Source organism: Dermacentor variabilis, chromosome 9 (genome assembly GCF_050947875.1).
Source record: "Dermacentor variabilis isolate Ectoservices chromosome 9, ASM5094787v1, whole genome shotgun sequence".
NCBI classification, from domain to species: domain Eukaryota; kingdom Metazoa; phylum Arthropoda; class Arachnida; order Ixodida; family Ixodidae; genus Dermacentor; species Dermacentor variabilis.
In genome coordinates this window covers 119,175,446-119,199,732 of record NC_134576.1, presented here as the reverse complement: position 1 = coordinate 119,199,732, position 24,287 = coordinate 119,175,446, and the positions used below count along the sequence as shown (strand labels likewise).

General features: G+C 48.0%; 1 protein-coding gene and 1 non-coding gene across 7 annotated transcripts in view; both read left to right on the top strand.

Moving 5' to 3' along the window:
• The window catches only part of LOC142557362 (homeobox-containing protein 1-like), a 205,807-nt gene that overhangs the window by 72,618 nt on the left and 108,902 nt on the right, over positions 1-24,287 (top strand). Inside the window, exon 1 of one of the 6 annotated variants that reach the window (XM_075669144.1) lies at positions 22,369-22,518. The exons of the other annotated variants lie outside the window; for them this stretch is intronic. The gene's annotated coding sequence lies outside the window, so the exon portion shown is untranslated. Of the gene's footprint in view, positions 1-22,368; positions 22,519-24,287 lie in introns of those variants that run through there. 6 annotated transcript variants of the gene reach the window in all.
• TRNAT-CGU (transfer RNA threonine (anticodon CGU)) lies at positions 1,367-1,439 on the top strand. The gene has a single exon. It is a non-coding gene; the product is annotated as a tRNA-Thr (tRNA).

Below are 24,287 nucleotides of genomic sequence, written 5' to 3'. Positions count from 1 at the left end.
TTAGGCGAAGAAGCAGACGGAAACGCGCGGGCATCCGAAGGTGTATCGCTCCGCCGTTCGCTGTCGTCGCGGTCGTCTGCTGCTGTCATCGCCCTGCCCGTCGCCTGTAGCTGCGGCGCCGGTTGCTTCTTCTCTCAGGCAGTCGGGATTGAACGCTTGCGCTCGGCAGTATTTGCTGCGTTCCTTCCTACGTCGCGTCAACGCCTAACGCAGCGCGATCGCCCTCAAAAGCGATGATGTCTTAAGAACGGAAATAAAACGGGGAACGCGTTCAACACCTCAGTAAGCCAGGTCATCTCGAAGGTCTAAAGCGATGATATCGGCACTGAAAAGACAGTCCAGCGCCACTGACCCTGAAGCGTAAATTCTCACCGAAATGCCAGGCCGGCGACGCTTGGATCTCTCTCTCTCTCTCTCTCTCTCTCTCTCTCTCTCTCTCTCTGTATGTGTGTTGGGATGGATTCATATCACATCACAACGCTTTATTACCTTGAAGACCTTGATTCGGGGTGTAACATAAGGGATGGATAGATTACACTTGCAGGAGAAAATAGTGGCACCAGTTTCTGAAAATGTCGTTTTGCTCGTGGTGGTGGCGGCGGCGATGTTAATTGTTAGCGAATCCGTTCCAGTCTTCGGCTGCGCGCGAAAAAGAATGATTATTGGAAAGTGCTGGCGCAATTACGTGGGCGGCGAACTTTATGACCTGAGAAAATCGAGACGCGTGATCGGACTACGATATATGGTGGAATGTTTAGAGAGTTCTGCAAGAAAATAATTTGAAAATTAAAGTCAGCGAACGGTTGTTAAAGTTGAAGCACGTTAATGAATCCTAGTTGGCCAAAATGAATTCGGGAGGCCTTCATTTCATGAAGTCTCTCATAACCCACGGTGCGGCTTCGAGTCATTTGAGCCACAAAACTTTTTAAATTATTTTTTGTAGTATTAGTAGAACGCAATGTTTATGCACATTAACGGGAAGGTGTCGATGATGACTTATTGCTTATACTTGCCGTATGTGCCAGTGCTGCAATTTGAGAAGGGGAACCGAGGGGCTCGATTGTGTCAATCAACCCCATAAAGCCAACATAAATTAAGCCACGGAATGCCAAGGAAGCCAAGGAAGAAAAGAGAAAATGAAAGTGCATGAAAAGATGCTACGTAAATGCTACCTAAGGCACTATTTAGGTATCATGCGAGCGTTTATTTGCCATGTGCCTGCTCTCCTATGATCACGGGTTACGGAGGGCATCGATCAAAAAAGGATGTTCCACATCCGCCCACCATGGCTCTGAGTAGCGCTGGCTAACACTCTCAGGGCAAGATCTAGCAAACATGAATACCAAAGTTGGACTAGTTGACAGCCGTCGCCGTGGCACAGTTGGTAGTGCAACGCACGCGTGATGCGGAGGTCGTGGGTTCGGTTCCCACCGGCGACAGGTTTATCTTTTCGTCCACTTCCATTCTCCCTATTCTTCATTTTTTTCTACATTTCACTTTCAACCAGTTAATTTCCCTGATGCTTTCCTTAGGCTTAATTGTCTGTTGCCTTTATGTACAGCTTGAGTGCTTCTAAGCACTGCTTAGCTACCGGTCAGTAAGCTGCTGGTCATTGGCGCTGCTGGGTGGCCTACCAGATGCGCTCCAAACCATCTTTCTCCGTCTGGATATTTTGTTTCTTTCCTGTCGAGTGTCCCTGTGACGAAGTCACCGAAGTAGTTGAGAATGTGGGTGTAATTCATTCATTCATTCATTCATTCATTCATTCAAAGTACTTATTTTCATTTACAAAAAGGGTGGTGGGTGGGGGGCTGAGGTTAAAATCCGTCATTTACGACTTGAAAGCCCGTCAGCTTCCTGCTCTGACAGCATGGCGGGAACATCGTACATCAAACAAGGTTGTACAAACTGCAAGTGAAGCGAAGCAAACGAGGACAGACGGAGGGTACAGCAGATGCGCTAACTTCAACAAATGATTTATTTGAAGCAGGGCGTGGGTGCTCTTTATGCTCACAAGTGACACTCAAGTGCCCTAGGAGTCATTGGCGGACGAATCTACATTTAAACAAAGATGGCACCTCTTTGACCGGTATATGGAAGGGTTGCTTACACGCTAAGAACCGAGGCTATCCGTTTTTGCGGATTCAGCTATCAGTGTAGTTAGAGCATCTTTATTTCTTGTCGGAACGGCGCAATCAAGGCCGAATTTCTACCTTTCTCGAGTTGGCAAAAAAACAAAAAAATTGTTCCTTTATTTCTTTGTTTTCCCGGAAATGGCTTGAGCGCGAAAAACGGGGAATACGCGAAGTCGCATCGGTATAAACAGCTTGAGATAACCACACAAACAATTTGTAAAGCCGTTTAGACAATCACTATAAAATCCCTATGCTACAGTACTACATTTTGTCGCGGAAAGCCCAAGCGCGCATTCCCGCTTTCGTCTAGTCCTGCATTGCGTCCTCTCATCTTTTTTACCTCCGTTGCACGGAAATGCACTCGAGTTGGATGGAGCACGAGGAGGTTTACGTTCGGTAGAGGAGGGGAAGTGGATGCGAGGGATTGGCGTCGGCGAATCAAGAGAGTGAGGGAAGTGGTAAGGTGGGTTTAAGATATACGCGTTTTATTCGCCGGCTCGGCTCGGACGGAGTTGGCTCGCCGCGTTGCGTTTGCCTCTGTTTGCTTGCGTTCCTGTCCGCGCGGATGCGTTTGTGCGTGCGTGTATGTGTGTGTGTGTGTGGCTGCTGCTGCTGTTCCTCAGGGCGTTTGCTCGCTTTCCTCTTTGCTCCCCCTCCCTCCCCGCACCTCTTTCCCCGCTCGTTGCTTCTTGCACCGTGCCAGTTTCTGTTCTGGTTGGTCGCGGCGTTGCGTGGTCCAAGGTTAACGTGCTTGTACCAGCGCCACCGCGTGTGTCTTCCTCCACTCGTTCTTTTTTTTTTACCCTCTCCCTCGTGCGGGCGCCAAGTATTTCTCTCTCTTTTGTTGGCGGTGTCTCCTCGTCGCCATTTTATACGCTTCCAGCTAAGATGTGGTGGTCGTTGTGTAGTTGGAGATAGCGAAGAAAAGTTTGGGGGGCCGGGGAGGGGAAGGGGAGGAGACGAAGAGCCGGCTCAGAAGGACGCACGTACGGTTGGCTTCCAGCAACCACTCCTCCTCCTCCTCCTCCGACATTATACATCCTTCTCCCAAGCGTTATTTAGTGTGCACGTGTAGCAACGGTGAACCTCGTCGTACTTTCGGGCATGTTGGTATAAGACGACGTGGAGAGAAAAAAAAAGATAAAAGCTTCGTGAAGAAGGTGAAGACAGGGAAAACAAACAAACAAGCAAATAAGATAAGAACGGCCTGTTCCCTTCTCGCCATCTTCCTCAATTCGCGCATCAAGCTGCTGCTGCCTTGTGAATAACCACAGAGAAAGAAGCAGACGACAAGAAATGCCCGAAAGTTATATACATATAGTTGGCTGTCGGTGACCATTGGCTCCTGTCCCCTCTCCCGTCAAGAGGTACGCGCATTTCCTGCTACGACGGTCTTCGCCTTGGTAGGAGGCTAGCGTTAAGGGGGAAAAAATAGAAAGAAAGAAAGCTGTATAAGCGTGGTTCGGTGCGTTGGGTACGTGTACGCCTCATCGCGTACCGCTGATTACGGCAATGATTGCGCCCCGCGCGTGCAAGCGTGCGCTCTCTCTTGCTTTCCTATTGCTCTCTCATCATCGCCGTATCGTGCCAAGTTTTGGGAACATTTAACCATCGGGTGCTGACGTAACTGAGAGGCGACCGTCCAGCGCGGTTTGTGACGGGTTTTGACTGCGCAGTTGTTCGGGACAGTAAAGCAATCGTGTCCAAAAAAAGAAAAAAAAAAGAAGCGGCACACGCAACACTGTCACAGGTTGAGCTGAAGGAGCGGCTCCATAGGACCTCCATTTTCGGCAGCACACACTAGAGGGTCTTCGCGGCGAAGTCTCTCTGCGTCGTTTTCACGAGAACGATCTGAACTGTCCACCCTGCGGGGACGGCGAGTTGCGGCTTGTGCTGCCGTCTGCACAGCGGTCTGCTGAACCCGGCGTTGCCTGGTTGCAGCCGCGCGCGAAGCTTTACGATTCGCTTCTTCAGCAGCGGTCGGTACCTTGCGAGAAGGCTCCAACTTTGTACCGAAGAGCAAACGCAGGGATCGAGGCTACGCGACGCTCGTGTCACTTCCCTTGACACGTGGTATGGCACGATGCTGCTGCTCTTGTTGATGATGACGACGATTTATTGGCATCCCCTTTGAAATGCGTCGGCGACAAATAGTCACCTAGCCTGCTTGAGTTAATCATGTCCAGCTACACGTAGCGTACAACTGCCACATGTCGGGACACCTGGCGGAATACAACGCAAGTGCAAGGCGAGGTTTGCACGTATCGACGCTGCGCGGCGCGCATGTCACGTTGCGTGACAGCGGCACGATACGATGCTGCTGCTGCTGCTGCTGATGATGATGGTGGTTTGTTGGCATCTATTTAAAACTGCGCGGTGACAAAGATCCACATAGTCTGCTTCATTTGACCAGGTAATCTACAATTGTTCTTCACTCCAGCATTTTTTTTACACATCTCCTTATCTTCTTTTCCTTCCTCAAACCTTCTCAATCTTCCTTGTACCGCTACCTACGCAACTGCAACGTGGCATGCCCCTGGTGTAGTAATATGCAGTTGAATGCAAAGTATGCACGCATCGACGCTACGCGGCGCACATCTTACATCGCGTGACAAGTGGCGCCATACTGTGCTAAGCGTGATAAATATTATTTATCGGCATCTCGTTTTAAACGATGTGGTGACAGCCACCTAGCCTAGCCTTCGGGCACGCGTGCGCGACGCCCCCTGTGGGCAAGAAACGGGAGTTGACCCGCGGTGTAAACATTGGACTTCCGCGTACGTCCACGTCTGCCGTTAATTCACTTTCAAACCGTGCAGATTTGACCGTGACGTTCAGGTTGGCGTTCGGGTTGACGTTCACTTGAAGTTTCTAATCTACCGCGGTTTAAATTAGCTGGCCATGTTTTTCGAGCTTGTGGGACACGCGTCTATAGCACTTCGCGGACAGCATGATTGAAGAGATCCGATGGTCTATTTAATGCCAAAAAGCGCGCGCACGGGAAAACACACTTTGTCTTGTTTATCCGCCGATGCTTGCGTGTTCGAAGCTGCGGAGGTGCGTCGCGACTTCGTGTTGCATGAGAATTAGCGTAGAGATAGATAGATAGATAGATAGATAGATAGATAGATAGATAGATAGATAGATAGATAGATAGATAGATAGATAGATAGATAGATAGATACATAGATAGATAGATAGATAGATAGCCTGGTATAAAAGAGGATAGTGGGCTAGAAGAACCATATAGACAGAAGTATAAGACAGATAAATGATAAAGACAGACAGAGGTAAGACGATTGAGAGGGAGCTGTAGCTAGAAAAAGAATACAGATGTACAAGGATTGATTGGAAGGACAGAGAAGACAGGTAAACACGTGGAGAAAAATGTCGGGATATAGTGTGGCAGAGTTGGCTAGACAAGAGGTAGAGTATAGAGTAAGATAAACGGGAGGGATGCTGCCGTTAAACTGGCACTCGCCTAAGGTTCAAACAGGAAATAAAACATCTTTCGAGACCGCTACGTACGGGTCCCTTGCTCACAATTGCGAGTTTATTTGACAATGTATCAACCTCGCCTGACTAGTTTTTCGTCGAACTTTAGACGAAGAGAGGGATAGAAAGAATGGATGAATGAAAGAGAGAGAGAGAAAGAAAGAAAGAACACTCTGCATGCGCAGCCCTCCGCTCCTCAGTGACCCAGTTTAGGGTTTCTCAACACTGTACTGTGACGGCCTGTCATCGTAACTGCTGCAAGATGCGCCGTTTGCAGTCGACACGCGAGCACGCAAATCTTTTGTTTCCGCTATTCGCCGCTGCGGAAGGTCACCTCAGTTTTCTCCGGATTCGTGTCAGCGCGCGGTTAGCATTGAAACGCCTCCGAAGAAATGTGGTCACCGCGTGCTCGTTTCTTAGAGAACCTTTTGACTGAACGAGCGAGTGTGCGGGCTCTCCTTGTGTCGTTCAGGAAAGGTGTGTATGTAAGTTATATCTAGGCACGCCTAGTGAGCTTTTTGTTTGTTTGTTTCTTTCTTTCTTTCTTTCTTTCTTTCTTTCTTTCTTTCTTTCTTTCTTTCTTTCTTTCTTTCTTTCTTTCTTTCTTTTCTGGTAACTTTCTTGCATTTTTTTGTACAGCTGCAGGAGCGGCCATGCCGCTTTGGTGAACTTTTTTAGCCAGTAATTGAAGAGCTTTTAGTAATTGAAGAGCTTAGCCAGTAATTGAAGAGCGTTCAGTATAATGCTTCGTAGTAAGGAAAAAAAAAGAAAAAAAGAAGATGCCGTCCAAGCACTTCGTACAGAAGGTTAACCATCTGTACCATGAACTGACATTGGTAGTTGAAACATTAACAATTAACATGAAACATTAACCGTCCATGAAACGACATCGATCATCCACGGCGGGGTGTCTTTTTAATGCGTTAGCATCGAGAGTGTATAAAGTGAAAAATGAAATGCTGCAGAAATTCTGAGAACGGTCTGCTAACGCCTAAGCATTCTTTGGCTCGGCTGCTACTTCGCTTTTGCGTACTTATTTAGCTAGCGTATGTATGTCAACCCTTCGTTGCCAATCATATATTACACTGTTGTAACGATTGTGCTAACGGTGTGTTAACTTGACCAATTATGCATCTATATGGCCGATATAAGGTGTCACGGGATGGACAGATTTTTTTCTGGTATACTCGCCAAAAAAATGTTTATGCATTGAAGTATGTATGTGTCTGAAGTACGAGAAGCCAGTCACGATATATATATATATATAAAACGTGTGTGTGTGTGTGCAAGACAATATACAAAAATGCTATACAAGAAACATACCGCGTGACATACCCGCTGCGCACCCTGGTTGCAGCACTCCCGAACCGTCCGCGTAGTAACGAACATAGCATCAAGCAGGGCATGCTGCCGCTTAAAAGGCGACAAGGCAGTGACGAAGGCGTTGGCTGCGGTGTCGACGCCAGCGGTGTGCTTCCCTCGCGGCGGTTCACGATGGCGATAAGCGGACGGGTGTTCACACCGGCTAAATGCTGTGTTTCTTTGTGCGCGGAATGCTTGGGAGCAGTGGACGCACAAGTAAGCGTCCATGTCACGTGGTCTATCTTTTTTTCTTCGGTATTTCGCGGGCACCCACAGTAAGCTGGAAAACACTAATACTTAATAAATGGAAAGTTAGGAACTGTCAAATCGGACGTTTTTGCAAAGCGCTCTACAACTTTCAAATTGGATTTTTTTTTTGCCTAGCTTCGTCGCTTCAGAAGTTGGTTCATTAAACTTGACTAATTATCTAATTAAGCAAAATACAAAAAATAGCGTGACCATCTACATACAGAAGTGAGTAACGATCGTTTGGTCGCGTCATCTTAGAGTGCATCGGCATGTTTTTAAAACTCCGGCTAAAGTTGGCTGGGACACCCTGTATATACACACGAAAGCAGGAAGCAAAACGCGCATTGGTACGTGCAACGTCGAACTCGGGGCAATGTTTCTTTCTTTTTCTTTCGAAACCAGGTCGTCCATACTAGGTAACGGGCTCAGCCGAGTCCTACATAGCGCGTAATTTATATTTCTCTGTCCTTGTCGTTCTCCTGGCACATGTAGTGTATATAGTCGTTCGCGCATGCGTTCACCACACACACACACACACACACACACACACACACACACACACACACACACACACACACACACACACACACACACACACACACACACACACACACACACACACACACACACACACACACACACACACACACACACATACACGTGTGTGTGTGCGTGTGTGTGTTGCGTTAGCTGCGCCTATGTATGCTTTGAAGATGACCTCGATATGTACGCGTGTTTGCGTTTTTTTTTTTCTACGCGAAAGAAAGAAAATGTTGTGACGCACTGCTCTTCCGTTCGTTGAGGTGTGTTTTACTGCGTCCGTACTTTCGTATTTATATTTTGTATGCGCTTGTCTCAGTGTATATATATATATGTGTGTGTGTGTGTGTTCGCGCTCAATGTTTTTTTTTGTGTGTGTTTTATTTATAATATTCCGCGAACGCGATGGCCAATCAGGGGAGAGCGCGTCACACAAGTGCATAGTAATGGCGCGAATTTAGCAAACAAGCGAGCGAGTATAGGCGTGATCGAGTTTGCTGTTCATCGTGATTTCTCTATGCGCGTGTCAGTTGAATAAAAAGAAGGAAAAAGATAGAAATAAAAATGCATCTGCTGTCGCTAAAAAAAGATCGTGTCAGAGCTAGATTCTGAGCGGTGATGCCTATTAGTGTGGATAACCTGGTTACGGTGGAGCGACGAATGCGAGGGTGTAATATATGTTATCTTAATGAACAGCAGTACATGCGGTGTCCTGCCGTGCTCGATATAGGGCTCGGGAGAGAGCAGGGCGGAAGCCGACTTACGAAAAAAAAAAAAGAAAGCTTAATAGATATACCAGTAACCGCGGAACCCCCGTGTTAAATCCTCCATTTTTTGTTTTTTGTTTCGAAATGCATAGTGTGTGCGTCATAGAGTTTCTCACTATATTACCTAGAGGGAAATCTGGCGCTGCTGCGCTGCGGTATATGCATGGGAATGCCGGTATATTGTGTCTTCGGATTGGCATCGTTCTCGGAGAGACAGGCAAGCGCTGTTCAGTCATTCACAGTGATTAATTTTCTACTGAAACGGCACGTAAAAAGCTGTTTTAGCTTTATTATTACACAAAAAACATGTTTTGTTTAACTATGGTAACTTGTCATTGCATGTACAAGTATATTATGCGTAAAGAGTATCAGTGGGCCGCTAAAGTTGGAGGACAGACGACAAGATTATCGCTCGCTTTGAAACAGTTTGTCGTCTGTTCTTGCTTTTCTTCGCTTGGTCACGCATTGCGGGTGAGTAAAGATGTAACATGCGTGAATGGACACATTCTATGAAGATATTACTTTAAGAACGCGTTATTTGTGTAGCCATATTCAGTGTATTCTAGGCACTATACATATACCGTCATTCCCATGACGGCGCAGCGCCCCTTAGCAAACTCCCATAGACGGTGGCGCCAGATTTCCCTCGAGCTGTTACAGCGAGAAACTCTACAGTATGCGTCGTTACATGCGTTTGTGTGTTCGCGTACACGTTGCATTCTTTTGCGCGTTTGTCTGAACATGTGCGCATGCGCGGAGGCTCGCGACCGTCTGTGTTTCTGTGTGCGTGCGTTCGTGCGTACGTTTAAATGGGGCTCGTGCGCGTGGCCGAGTACGGGCGAATTGGATTTCTGGAAAAATTAGGTCGGATGAAACGAACGTGGGAGTGAAATCTCCGAGCCAGGGCCGCGTACACGTACAGTCGTTACGTTGTGTCTTTGTTTTTTTAAATTTATATACGCCCTTGTTCCGTTTGGAACATATCTTTTTCACTTGTGATCTCGCGAGAACTTTTTACGTGTATGCGCTAGCTGTAGGATTTAAGAAGAAAAAAAGAAGAAGATAATCAGCCGTAGCCTATCGGAGGTCGAGAGTTCTCTCCCAGGCCGCGCTGTTGTTGCAAGTAACCTAGTAATGAGGAAAGTAGAGGGAGTAGGAAGTCATATAAGCGGAGAAAGAAGAAAAAAGAAAGAAAGACTAAAGTTCATTTCCTGTCTTTGTAGCTTGAACTGGAATTATTAGACGGCGTATTTTCGTATGGAATACGCGCGATGGGTAACTTTTCTACCGAATTGGTATGTAGGCTATCGCTGCAAAGAGTCTCGTATGAACGCATGGTTTCGTCTGTGATCTCGTATGCTCGTACGAGATTATTAGATACGTGGCATATGTGTCCTATATGAGGTTTGTTTGAAATGGACGCTTTTGGAATGATTGGGTAGGCGACATTAGCGAGAGCGGGGACTCGAGACCGTCATAAGAACGAAGCGAGAACGCAATGCTACTGACGAGTGCGCGTTGTCAATTACTGCATGAGATCTCTATGAGGTCTCTGGAAAAAGAAAAAAAAGAATGCTATAGGCGATCCTAATCTTTAACATAGGTGTCTGGCACTCGCACCTCGGCGTTGGTGTTCTTTAGGTTAACTTTAGGCAAATGCAACGCCACGAACCGAACTCGGAGGCAACTTTTTTGCGTTAATTAGCCGGTTAAACATCGTGCCACTTTCTTGTGTGTGACGTCATCAGCCAAGTCATTACTTCCGCTTTCTATTTCCGGATTTCCAGGAATTTCGCCCAAGTCGTTCTCGCATGGCAGGTCTGTAAAGTCTACGATTATGTGGTTTGGTGTACGGTAATCAGTGATTTCTAATTAATTCTAATTATTCCAGGCGTTTCAGCAACTCAACTTGTAACTAACCGTATGCTCCGATATCATAGCCATAATGAGACCCATGAATTTTCTACTGTGCTATTTTTTTGTTTTCTTTCGTTTTTTTTTATTTATGCCTTGTTGCCTCGGTGATTTCTAATTAATTCTAAGTATTCCAGACGCTTCAGTAATTCAGTTTGTAACTAACCTTAGGCTTCCATGTCATAGCTATAATGAAACGCATAAATTTTGTACTGTACTATTGTTGTCCTTTTTTCCTGATTTATATTGAATTTCGTCTTGGGGTCGTCTCGGAAGGTGAACCGGAAGTGCTGCGCAAGAAACAAGAGTGTCACTCTGTGCTCGTGCTACTCACTACAGAGGTGCGATGTTGGCATCACTAGGAATGCAGACGAATGGAAATTCGCACTTTCTTTCTTTTCTTCCTTTCTTTCTTTCTTTCTTTCTTTAAGCCTCCTGCCGCGTTCAAGCGGCTTGTTTTGTTTTATATACAAAGGCTGCGTTGCTTGAAGGCGCTGTTAGTGCAGATATACCTGCGTTTTCTCCTGCACGTCATTATAAAGGATTGTGCGCTCACGCTGCTTTGTTCTTGCTGAAATTTCGCAGTGACATCGCGTTTTACGTTCGTCGTCGTTCAGCACAATACTTGGCACTTCCTCTGCACGAAAAAGGAATAATAATAATAATAATAATAATAATAATAATAATAATAATAATAATAATAATAATAATAATAATAAGCCAATTTGCCATCGTCTATGCCTCTCGCCGGAAGTGGTGGCCGAAACGTGGCGGCTATGACGTCACCTGGTCGCTTCCGTCTTTTGCTGTACGGGGAAAGCATGGCCTTTGAGATTGGTTTCCACTACTCACTACGGAGGTGCAAACGAATGAAAATTAGTATTTTATTTATTTATTTATTTATTTCTAGAGAAAGGAGTCAAGTGACAGTGTCAACGTTATAATAAAGGATCCGGCCCATAAAATGCGAACGTGCTGCATAATTTGAAGAACAGAACAGTAAGCGCAAAAATAAAAAGGAAAGAAAGAAAATGTTTGATATTGATGGGCATGGAAAAACTCAGAACTCTGTGCAAGCTTTTCAGTTTACCGAACGGGGCGTGCAATTTCTGTCCTCTCAAGTAATGTTCGTAAGTAATGTTCGTATGCATTCGATCCAAGCGCCGTCGTCTGTTTCTCTGTCCTCCGAACCAGACGGCGCTGCACCTGCAGTCGATGTGACGCCCTTATCAGGCCGTAAACAGACGCGTGCAAAAAACAGAAGCCCGTCTTCTGTACGCGACTCCGTGGTGCTGTTTGGGATTAGGCTTAGTGGGACCCTTTTCGCTTGCTTCCACTCAGTTTGCCCTGCGTCCCGACTCCAAATTCTTTATTTTTTGTTTTTTCTCGGCTTGGGTCTGCTCTAGGGTGACGCTGGCTGTTGGCTTTGCGCCAACCCATCCTGCGCGGGGCGGGCGAGGAATTGACAGAAGGCAGAAAGAAAAGTAGCCAGTTGGTTCTTACCATAGCCTCAGAGATCGGGTGGGCGGGGTGTGTTTTGCACCACTATTATAGTGGCGTATTTGTTTTTTCCTGTGTGTGTGTGTGTGTGTCTGTTGGCTTCAAATATAGGGGGGGGGGGGCTGCCATAGATAATGCGGAGAAAATGGTGGCGCAAGTCCCTATAGGAACGTTCGTTGGAAACCAGCGGGCGGAGCCATTTGCGGAGGCGCTTAAATCTCTTCGTTGTACAGGCAAATGCGTTGTTGTCTTCGTTGTAGAGGCGTTCACAATACGCATCAAAGATTCGGCTGGGACGTACGAAATCCTTTGTGATACGGGGGTAATCTAGTAGTAGTGGCGTTCGACTGCATTCCTCAAAGGCCAGGCAGCACGTTTTTAGACAAGCTGAAAGTCTCTGTGTTGTACGTGTAAACTTATCTCCATATTCTGCGGACGTAGGCGCAGTGGCCAACAAAAATGTGGTTCAATGTTACAACGCCTGTACCAGTGCCGAGCCTGAGCGGCTTTTTTTTTTTTTCTTGTTTTGATCAGAAGGAAGGGGGGGGGGGGGGCTTACTGCTAGAAGCGGTTATGATTTGTGAAGGAATACGCGGAAAAGAGGCGGGAGAAAGAAACGAAGTGTGTGTGTGAGAGAGAGAGAGAGAGAAACAAAAATGGAGGGAGATGAGCTAAGGGCGGTAGCGGATCCTATAGCTGCCGGAATAAATCTGCTCTTTCTTTCTTTTTCGCTCTCCCTTCTTTTTTTTTTTTTTGCGTCTGCTTGATGGGAGGGGACGTCAAATATATAACGCGCTCTGCGTAGTTATTCCGACTTTCTTTCTCTCTCCCTCTTTTCCGCGTCGAAATTCCGCGCGCTCGGTTGCGTGCGTGGAATGAGCTTAGCGAATGTAATCCCGCGGTGAGAGGAGGCCATCGGGGTCATCGTCATAGATACGCGTACACATGTGGGGCTCCTTCTCGCGTTTTGTGTGGGCGTTAGTGTGTTTTGTGTGCGTCCCTCTCCTGGTGTGTGCTTGTCTCTCGGTGCATGCATGCTTTTGTGTGTTGTGCCTGCGTGTGTAAAATGTCTGTGTGGTCTACTTGGAAGGATGCGTGTCTCTGTGTGGCCAGTGCGTGTGTTAGCGCGCGGTTGTATCTGCACTTCTTCTGCTTCTTTGTTGTTTTGTTTGGCAAGCTCGTTCGTTCGTGCGTTTGTGCGGCCCCAACTGTGTGTGTCTATGTGCGTACGTGTATGTGTGTACGTACGTACACGCAACACGTATATGCACGCACGCACATACGTGTATATGCGTACGTGTACCTATGTGTATGTGGCGCGAGCTTAAACGTCCGCCATCCCGCTGCTTGTAACTCAAGTGTGCTACGGCGCTTTCGCTGCTGATCTTGAGGTCGCGGGTTCGATCCCGTTCGCTTTCTTTCTTCTTGCTCTGTACGTGTGTGCGAGTGTGTTGTCGGGGGCAATAATTCCGTGCCCATTGTGCTCGAGTGTGTTGTACGTGCGACTCATGCGCACCGTGTAGTCACGCACGCACGCACGGACGCTCGCACGGTGGTAACGTACGTCGACGCCAACGTGTATAATATGAGTCGGGCGACGACGAGACCGACCCAAGGCGACGACGTTGGCATACGAATGCGTGGCAAAAGGTCAATAAACCGGGGCCCCTCGCTTACCTTCTCGGCCTCCTCTTTTGATCTCCCCCCTCTCCACCTTTCCCCTCCCGCGCTGTGTATAGATGGCCCAGTGGTGTGCTATCTCTCTCTCACCCTCTTCCGCACTCGCCTTCCTTCTCGAACTCTGTCCTATCCGAGCGGGTGTGGTATGTTTATGTGTAATATCTCAAGTAGATATTTAGAAAGAAAGCTAGGATGGGGGGGGGGGGGGGGGTAGGTAGGTACGTTCGAGCTTTTTTTTTTTTTTTTTTTCGTCTAATCGCGTTTCTGGTTTGCCCTCGGTTTTCGACTATTAAGGCCGCGCGGATGAACGGGGGAGCTTTCTCTCCGGCCTTCTCTGTCTTTATATCGTTCTCCGCCTTTTTTTATTTCTTATTTCACTACTTTCTTTATTTCCCTCCTTGGTTCTTCTTACTTTTCTCCTCTTTCCGTCTTTGCTACGGTTATGTCTCTCCTTTCGTTTCCGTTTACTCCCTTCCACTCGAAAACGTATGCGCGAGAACGGCTTGCTCTACTCGCGCGAGCATCCGGCCGCGTCGATGTGGACGGTGGTGCCGTCAAAAAAGCGTACGTCACCTTATAGCGCCACGCAGCGTCTCAAATGCAAGAGAAGAAACGAAAAAAAAATTAGCAACTGCACTAATAAAGAGTAATTTCGTCGTGTTTTAGCCTCTGTTGGTCGTTAAAAAAAAGTTTCTCTTATTTTTTTTTTTAAGTGCGGGGAGTTTGGAGGCGCGCGAAGCCTAGAAAACGAAACTTAGTGCCCAGTCCTTTCAACTTCGTGAAAGTGACACAGAAGGGCTCGCGTCGTCGTTCAGTATTCTCTCTCCCATACTCCCCCGTGTTCTATGGTTATTATTATTTTTTTTAGTCTCTTCAACGCCGAAGTGGGTTTAGGCGAGTGTGACAGGGGTTTGCGGCGCGACCCCTTGTGGCGGTCGTATACTGACTTGGTAGTTATACGGCGTATAGTGCTATTGCTACTACTACTACTACTACTACTACTTACGACTACGACTAATCCTTCAACATTCAGCAGCACCGAAGGGGCCATTGTTGGAGTGGTAAAAATCTTCGTTTCCATTAACGCAACGCGAGTGCCGTTCGAGCCAGAAGTCGAGCTGACCTATACGACCCTGTAGCGTTTATACCGTAGTAGTTTCACACACTCACTGCTAGAGGGAACTTTGGCGCTAGTGTCTGTCTGGGGGAGCTGCGAGCAGGTGCCGTTCAGCCAGCATGGGTGCAACGATGGGGTGGTACGTGGATTTGTCTCAACTTCGTCCTTCTGGCTTTTAAATGGTTTCGTGTGGCTTTGCAAAGCGATCGTTCTTTAAGAGTGTACTGCATTGTGTGTAATCAAATAAACGTTGTTAAAATTTTCTTACGGTAGGATTCCGACACGACGGAAAGGTGAGGGGGGGGGGGGAGAGCTCTATAGCGCAGAATGTAAATTGCTTCGAAATTTAGTCCAGTTTGAGCCCAGATGAAACGAGAACGCCCGAAGCTCCAAGCACGAAGATCAGACAGATCCGTGCACTCACTGTACCCATCGTTCCCATGGTGGCTGAACGATCGCAGCGCCAGGGTTCTTGCTGATGATTATTGTAGGAAACTATTATTCTCTGTCTCCACCCATCTTGCCGTGACGTCATGGTGTATTTTGTCGACGTCTGCTCGCGACTACTTCGTTGTTATGGTGGCTGAACGATCGCAGCGCCAAGGTTCTTGCTAGTGATTGTTGTAGGAAACTCTTATTTCTTCACCCATTCCCCTTCCCACAACGCCGAGTAGCAGGTCGGAACTTTGATTCAGGCCTACCTGTCAGCTTTTTCCGTCATAATAAATACCTCTCTCTTTCTGTCTCCACCCATCTTGCCGTGACGTCATGGTTTATTTCGTCGACGTCTGCTCGCGACTACTTCGTTGTTTATCGGTGGAGAACGACTATAGTGTTCCCCTCCGGTGCCGGAGTGATCTTTCTTTCTTTTTTCTTTTTTTTACCGAGTGTCGCGAAGCTTCATACTGAGCCGCAACTTTCCAAGTTGTGTATGCGGACAAAATAATTCGAACGTCGTGACGTCACACCGGCGTGCCGGCGGCGCTGGCTCAACGCGGTGTCGAAAAAAAAAAAAAATCTTCGTTTGCTCCTTCGCTTTCGCTAAAAGCGACGAATTTCCGCGGAAGCTTAACGAAAATAAATTTGCTAGAAGAATGCCTCATTATCAGTCCAATTATAACCTGACCTCGCTGTCTCCCATTTAGTGCGCCTTTAACGGTCCAAGATGGCGGCGCTCGAGCGCTTCCATAAAAGTGTGTCCACCCGCCGTAAATGAGAGTTCGCTTTATACTTCAGCTAGCGTAATAGGTGGCGCCCTCTTCCGCTCGCTCATCGCATCGCGTCGTCGTCTGGTTGGCGCAGTTTCGAAACGTTACTCCTCGGATGCTGGCTTATACTGCGACGTTTTTACGGCGGCTGTAAATACGATATCGCGCCCCCCGCGGTTGCATAAAGCTGCAGTGTGAAACAAAGAATAAAAAGTGGTGCCTGCGTATCACGGAAAGACAAACGCGGGCGGAATTATTTTCTTTGTCTTTCTTTTTTCGACTCTCCTGCGTGCAGTTGTTGACAGACCATTCTTTTCACCGAAGGCCGTTATTATATGCGCGACACCGTCCGAGCAAATGTGCGCGAGGAGCTATACAGAGGATGTTTCCAACGTCGCAGCCTCAGGATGCCTCGATTGCATATATATATATATATATATATATATATATATATATATATATATATATATAGAGAGAGAGAGAGAGAGAGAGAGAGAGAGAGAGCAGCCTCAGGATGCCTCGATTGCATATATATATATATATATATATATATATATATATATATATATATATATATATATATATAGAGAGAGAGAGAGAGAGAGAGAGAGAGAGAGAGAGATATTCTTAGCTTTTCCGTAAACGTGTTGCCGAGAACGGTATACCGGGTTACACGTGGGGGTCGCCATCTTAAGTTCTGCGGTTTTACGTGCTGAAATCACGATCTGATTATGAGCTTATGAGGCATGCGTTGGAGGTAGGTGTGGGAGGGGTGCTTTGGGTAAATTTTGACCACCTCGGGCTGTTAACGTGCACCCAATGCAAGCTACACAAGCGTTTTTTGCATAACGCCCCCCGTTGGAATGCGGCCGCCGCAGTCGGGATCGAACCCGCGACCTCGAGCGCTAAGGCTTAGGTAATGGGTATACACCGAGCCGTTGAAGATGGTGATGTTTACTGGTAACCCCTTTGAAACGGGACGGCAACAGATAGTCAATTAGCTTGGCTCAACCAGGTTTTGCTGCATCTCCCGCGGCGGATGCTACACGACCTCGTGGCGCGGAATGTAACCACACGTAACCGTACGTGGTATTACAGTGTGCAACGTGTTCTACTTAACTGCCTGTGCAAAGCGTAGGTAGTCACGTGATCACTGACGCGCGGTTCTTTCACGATTTGCCTTCGGCAGGAACACGCACGCAGCACCCAAAAAAAAAAAAGAAGTTTCAAGTGCGTTGTAGTTGAACATCGCCTCACCAGGCGTCGCTACCAGCATTTCTGCTGGCTTCCACGTCACCGGTAATCCGGTCTTCCGTAAAGGGTAATACGTTTACGTACAGGCTAAAAGTCTCGAATAGAGGGCTCTTCAGCTTGTCTGTGTGCGTGTTACCATTTACAGAACACCGCGTTACAACTTACCAGAGATTTGCATGGGGAGTAGCAACGCTGGTGGGCACCATCTCGTGACGTCGAATTGAACTATATCGTACAACACTTGTTGCGGTGGCACTCAGATACTGCTCGTTAACTTAGTGGTGTAAAATGCGTCGGCAACGCGCATAATTGTGCAGTTACTGTGCGAAAACGCTCATTAAAAAAATGAGTCCGTTTCCCGTTTGCTCCGCGTTCATGAACAGGTGAGATGCTAGAAGGTGATTCTGCGTCATCTTTTTTTTACTCAAATGTTTTCGGCATACTTTTCAACTGGCAACAGGTGGCGCCAACTGGTGGCCTCCGCTAGTAGAAACTGAATGAAGGCTCCCCGTAGCCCCCGTGGTTGCTTGATACCTCTGCGTTATTTTCTATTCCTCCTTCGTTTAAGGCTTGTAACCTTGAGCGCAGACTACTTAGATTCTATTATTACAGATGCGTTTGGTTTGGGAGTCTAAAAGCTAGGTGCCGGAATCTTCGTCGCCTGACGCTCATCATCCAGCGCCATCTAGGCACAGGCCGACATATTAGGCCGATGGTCACTCATCACTAACATAAGTCACCAACACTCGCGAGCACTCGCAATGGTCGGCGCTCTCCCACGTTCACCCAGGCCTCACCATCACTCACTCGCGTTCGCGATAGTCACTTCCGCTCGCGCTCACCGCTCGCGCTCACGACTCGCATCCACCCCTCCTCGCCCGCACTCACTAACAATGCATACCAACGTCCACGACAGTCACCCTCGTTCGTGTACTCGCGTCCGCTCACAATGATCGTCACGTGACTTTCGCTCGTACCTGCGTTAACCTGCTCGTATTCACACTCACGTCAAATCACACCCTGAGTTACTCAGTAACGCTTATTCTCAGGCATTTGAAACCTGTGCGCAGGGGGGGGGGGGCTGAGAATGCCGACCTTTTCAGGTAGGCAATGCAGCGAACCAAAGAGTCCACGCCTATAGCTGTGCAGGAACTTGTTAGGGTACGCCTGTGAAACGAGCGAGAGTGGAAAATCGTATTTGATTAAAAAAAAAGAGTTGGTTCCAGCACCCACTTAGCGGGTGTGTGTTTACCGGCGGGCGACCCCCTGGGAACATGAGCCTTGGGAAAGATTATGGCACGCCGCGCTGCATGACTAAAGTTGCACTCCTTTGTCACTGGTAAACGCGCTGGCCAATCGGTTTCTTCGAGGACACATTCGTTCTCGAGTGAGCTGTTTGTTGGCCTCCGCGTGTTTCTGTCCCCCCTCGACGGTCGTGGCTAAAGACACTAGCCCGAGGTTGCTTTTGACGACGAGGAGTGGCTTCACGTGTATAACTTCGTGCTGGAGTTTTAAAAGAGTGCGACGAGCTTGTCCGTAAACGTATTAGAGAGTTTCGGCGTGCCCGGTATACCGGTATACGTAATGGCGTTTGCGTTATACCGCGGGCTACCGGACGGTCCTAGCGACATCTTGTGTCTCCTCGTCGAACCACAATGCCTTATAGGGATATTTTTGCGTCACCCGAGTGTTCTTGGCCGAAAAAAGGAAGAACGTTCAAGAAGGCAACGTGTTCAGGATTGCACCGCTGCCGAAAATTTACACCCACCAGCGAAGTGTAATGCAGTGGTCACTGCTATAATAACTGTGTTTGTGTGCTTGAGCTCTGCGCCACCAATCTGGCCACTCACGTTACGCGTCCGGTAATCCTCAAAGGTTAAGAAGCTTGTGTATAAACTAAGACTATTACAGTTCGCGGATTACCGGGTTAGTGGAGAGGATATGCGGCAGCGACAACGTCGGTAACGACATATTGTGGTGTAGAGCTTTAGCACCTGAGGTCACATAAAGCTAATACTGTATAGAGGCACTGTATAATTCCCTCTGGGAGCTATTACAGTAGCCCTAATAATGTAGTGATTTACCGTGTTGTACTTAACTGCTAGTGTAAAGTGTCGATAGCGTCATAATCGTTAACGTGCGGTCCTTCTATGATTTTCCTTCGACGGGAACACTCTTTCAACACAAAAATGTTTTGAAAGCTTTGTACTTGCAAAGTGTGGCCCAAGATACTGCCGCTCACGGTCCCGTTAACTCGGTATTCCGTATAAACTGTAAAGAGTTCTTTGGACACGCTAAAGCTCTCTAATATTAGTACCTGCAGGCCTTCACTTGTAACCCAAAAACTTTCCAGCCGATGAAAATCAAATTCAAGCTTGCCAGTGTGCCCTGTCGCTCGTCTCTCTCCTTTCCACTAATTCCCATTCGCCACCGAAACGTCGGTAATTGCGAAACTCCGCATCACCCGAATAACTTCGACGCCGCTCTTCACGACGCTGTTTCCTTTCAGTGCCTGGTGGCACAATGTAACTTTCTTTTTTCCTTCGTTCACCAGGCTTGTGTTTGTCGTGTTGATGTAGAACCCCTTGCCGAACGTTCGCGCCTGAACTTGAACAGCTTGTAAGCCACCGTTGGCGCCAAGTCGAGCCCTGCCACTTCGAATGGGTCAGGGCCTGCCGGTTTTTCGCGCTGGGAAAGAAACGTTGCCCGGCTTTACAAAGAATCGCCGCCGCTAACCGTGGCAAAACACAATCAGCACCTTCTGTTTATTTCTTGCCAGTTGGTGGTTACGCACAACATGGTTTGTCGTATAGCTAGTTGTCCGGTCCGAAAGAGCACCTTCCCTGCTTTAAACCCTTTCCTATTTTTTCTCGCGCTTGCCTCTGTATCGTTTCGCTACACTTCCGTGGTGAGTCTTTTGCTGTTGGCCATGCAACGTGTGTGTGACTGTATTACGGCGAAGTCGTTGTGTGTATCGATTCCCCACCTCAGTGTAGACGTCCCGATTCCGTCGGTTATCTGCAGCTTGTGAGTACAAGATCTGCGGTTTCGTCTGTGATATATACGCATAGCCGCCGGCCTGCATGCAAAGTTCGCTTGCGAGGTGTTCTATATTTGGCCTCATCTGGCCTGTTGTCGCGATTTCGCGACTTGCCCAATCTAGGCTCGTAAAATCCGAATGCGACGCTCAAGCGGGATAAATCCCGACTTTAACGTCGCGTGTCGTGATTCAGCAAGAACGCGTCAGCGTGTCGCCATCTCCGTCTCGGAAAACAACGCTTTGCGCACGGTTTTCTTTTTCATCGACGGTAAAAAGAAAAGAAAAAAGAACGGAAAACCTCGGGTGCATAAATTAAAGCCGTTATCTCATACAATGGTGACTGTTTTACAGATCGCCATAATGTGCATGGCTGTTCACATGCCAAGACAGAATTTGTTCAGTGCGAAAACATGCGAATATAAAAAACGGTGTTTTGTGCTAGATGCCGGTTTCGGTTTTCGTTTATCGACTTACAAATATCACACCGAGGTAGCAAATGGTGTGAGACCGACTTGGAATGTTCTCAACTCGCATACAAGTAGTTTTAACTGCTAGGTGAATGATTTTTTTTTTTTTTTTACAGAGAATGTTAGGCTGTACTAGAGGTCAGAGCTTTCTTTGACTATTTCCCCTGAGTTTGACATGTTGTGTTATCCCGCCGAGTGAGTTGCGTTGTTCTCGGAGGCGGTGTAACCAAAACTGAATGGTGGCTTGGTGGGCCGATTGGGACTCCAGTGCGCGATGTGTCCACGTGAAGGCGTTGATTTGGTTTGCAACGCGGCCATCAATGAATGCAGTGCATTCAATGGCGTTGGTGTCTCAATCTTGATGATGTCATCGCGCAACAGTTGCTCATATGCTCACCTGTCGACTTACCTGCTTTCTCCCCGTTTCTCCGAGTTTGGCGTCGGTATCTCGCCGGCTAGACGTAGCGAGAGGGTGTCTCTCACGCAACCGATGTGCGAGTAAGCGCGAAGGACAGCTGCGACGTCACTGCGGGGGAGTGGCATGACCTCCGAGATTTGCGCGCGCCAGCTGGTTCGCAAAACCAGCCAGCGCGCGCAAACCTCGGAGGCCATGCTCTCCTTATACGCGCTGGTATATACGCCTCGCTACTGTGTTTGGGTATAGTTCAGTGCGACCTTATAGGACACTTACCGACGTTTGTATCGAGAAATGCAATGATCATGTCTGTGTACAGCGGGCGCAGGCGCGTTTAACGTCAAGTTGTGCGTTTCGTGCAGTAATTCTCAATGCATGCACTCGTACTTGCAACTCTGCCCATAGGTGCAAGACCAGCGGCGTCTCGGTATTGAGAGTGTGATCCGCCAGTATATATATATATATATATATATATATATATATATATATATATATATATATATATATATATATATATATATATATATGAAAAGTGTGATCTAACATGCCAATACGGCCCCTCACAGGGCGAACAATCGAAGTGTTGCCGACTGCCAATTTACGTCGGTTCCCTGTCTCATGACGCGACACCTTACGAATCCTCTCGGGTCTCTCCCATCGTTTGCTGCGCAGTCAGGCCGCGAGCGTAGGTGCTTATGTACGTGCTATTTGCTTGCCGGCGAGGCGTATGTGGTACTTGACAGGCGACGAGGAAACGACGCACGACTATAGATGACCGAGAAAATCCCTTTGTCGCGATAAAGCGCATCGCTCGCCTCCGTTAAGTATACGCGAGCGAAGCGATTGCACCACCTCGGAGGAGACGGCGGTCCCGTGGTTGAGCTCGCGTTTGCGGTGGCGATAACGGCCGAGGCTCGGCTTATCTCAGTGCGCGGTCGCGATGGTTGGCGCGGGCCTCTTAACCAACGTCGTATATAATATTCCCCAACGTCTGCAGGCTTCGTGGGGTTGGGGGGAAACGATGGGGGGGGGGGGCAGTTGGCATACACGAGGCAGAGAACGTTCGTCGCGAGCTCTGGGCCGAGCTTTCCTAGCGCGGGGGGCCAATTCGCGCTATCTCAATCTTTCTCAACCTAAACGCGAATGCGTCTGTTTCTGTCGGAGTTGGCGGGCAAGGGTTATGCGAGATGTGCGTCGGTGTATTGTATAACGTGCGCGGCTCCGTATCACGCCATACATGCGCAGTGCTTCGTCGAGGAGCGTTTCTTAATGCGCTCGCTGGATTGCGGCGTGGGTTATTGCTTAGTAAGTTGTCGAAGTGACCGCGCTTTCTCCGTCGGAAGCTTCGCCCGCAAGGAGTTGAAGCTCGGTTGTGGTGAGGCTTCGTCTCTACTATATATATATACACCCCTTGTTTCATTTTTTCGCGTCGTTGGTCTTCTCTTCGAGTGGTTGTTTAACGCTCTGCGAAGTCGTGGGGCTGTGTCTTGAGTTAGCAGTGGGACCTTGAATCTGTTAATCAGGCTCGCTGTTATTCGGAGGCTATCGGAGCCACGAAGACACCCGAGCATAGCTGTCGCAGCTATGCCAGCTACGGATGCGATCTCGTCATGACGATCCGGAAGCAAAGCGAACCGTTCGCCAGACCTCGGGTAGATTGGCCAGAATTACGCTTTTGATGACGATCGAAAGCGCAATTCTGTGCAAATCACGCGATCGTGAGCGAACGGTTCACTTTCGGAACCGTCACAAGATCGCGGCCCAGGTCTCATAGACGTTCTTTTGCTTTTTTGTTGGTCATCTTGGCTTGGTTTGCTCGTTTATTCTGAGTTTATTTCTATTTCTTCGTTTTTGTTCATATTCTGCTCGTTCTCATGTTAACTTGATATACTAACGTCTGAATTTTGCAAAGCTGACATCTTCAGTTTCCATTAAAGATTTCTCTCTATTAGCAGTATCTGCGCCAATGTCATTGAGGTCGCTGTATTGTTGCACAGTGGGCATAGTGATGAGTTATGTATAGATCAGCTTATCTCGAGAAGCGCAGTAGAATCCGCGAATAGTACAACAAAATGGCATACGTGAAGTCACGTTGAAAACCCCCAACATAGAGCTATATTCTACGTCAGCATATAACCGAGGGTTGGACGGAATACCGCCTGGTCAGGTGAAAAGAAGTAGGTCACTGGCCACAGTCAGCACAAAATGACGTTTCGGTATTGTGAACAAGGGATCCGTATGGATTCAAAAAGGTCATTTTGCTTCGACTTCGGGGTGGGGTGCAGGGGGGTTGAGAGGGTATCCTGTATGTCTGCACCTAGTGGGCGTGTCCATTCTGTCTGCTGCTGAAGCGCTGATTGGCTGCGGCGCTCGTCTCCTTCCGACGCGTACCTCGGCCCAGCCACTCAGAATTTAAGCAGCAGACGAAATGGACATCTTCACTTAGGTGTGCACTTACATAATATTCCCCTCACCCTGGTCAGTGAGCTGCTACTTTTCTGATTCCGTGTCACTTAATCTGTAACGAAAGATGGCTGCATGTTCCACGCAAGGGGCGAGCAGCGGCTTAGCCATTTTGTGCCACTTACCCTTCCGTGACGAAGCTTCCATTCAGTTGTCGTCGCGGGAAACGGTGATCAGAAGCTGGCAGTGAAGGAAATGCCTTGTTCTGGTTCTCTCTCTCTCTCTCTCATTCTCCTGATTGATTGACGCGGCCTGTATCTTTCGTGGCGCTACGTGGAATTCTTGAAATGAAGTTTATTGATTTACGAGAGTTTTAGCGCGTCCGGTATACCACTATACGCAATGCCGTCTGCGCAATACCGGGTTACAGGGCGCTCGTAGCGACATCTTGTGACACTTCGTCTAATCACAATGCCTTACAGACACGTGTTCGGATTACCCGAGTGTTCTCGTCGAAAAGAAAAACGTTTAAAAAGGCAACGCGTTCGCGATTAGGGCGTAGCCGAAAATTTACTGCGCCAGAATCGATGTAGAATACATATGCGCGTAATAGCAGCTCTTCATTGTTGTCTGGTGGAGCGCTGCGCCAACAGGTGGCGCAGAGCTCCACACTTCCTCCGCAGTTCCTCCGACGCAACCCCATGCGCATCCGGCCGTTCACGTTTCACGCGTCCGGTAACC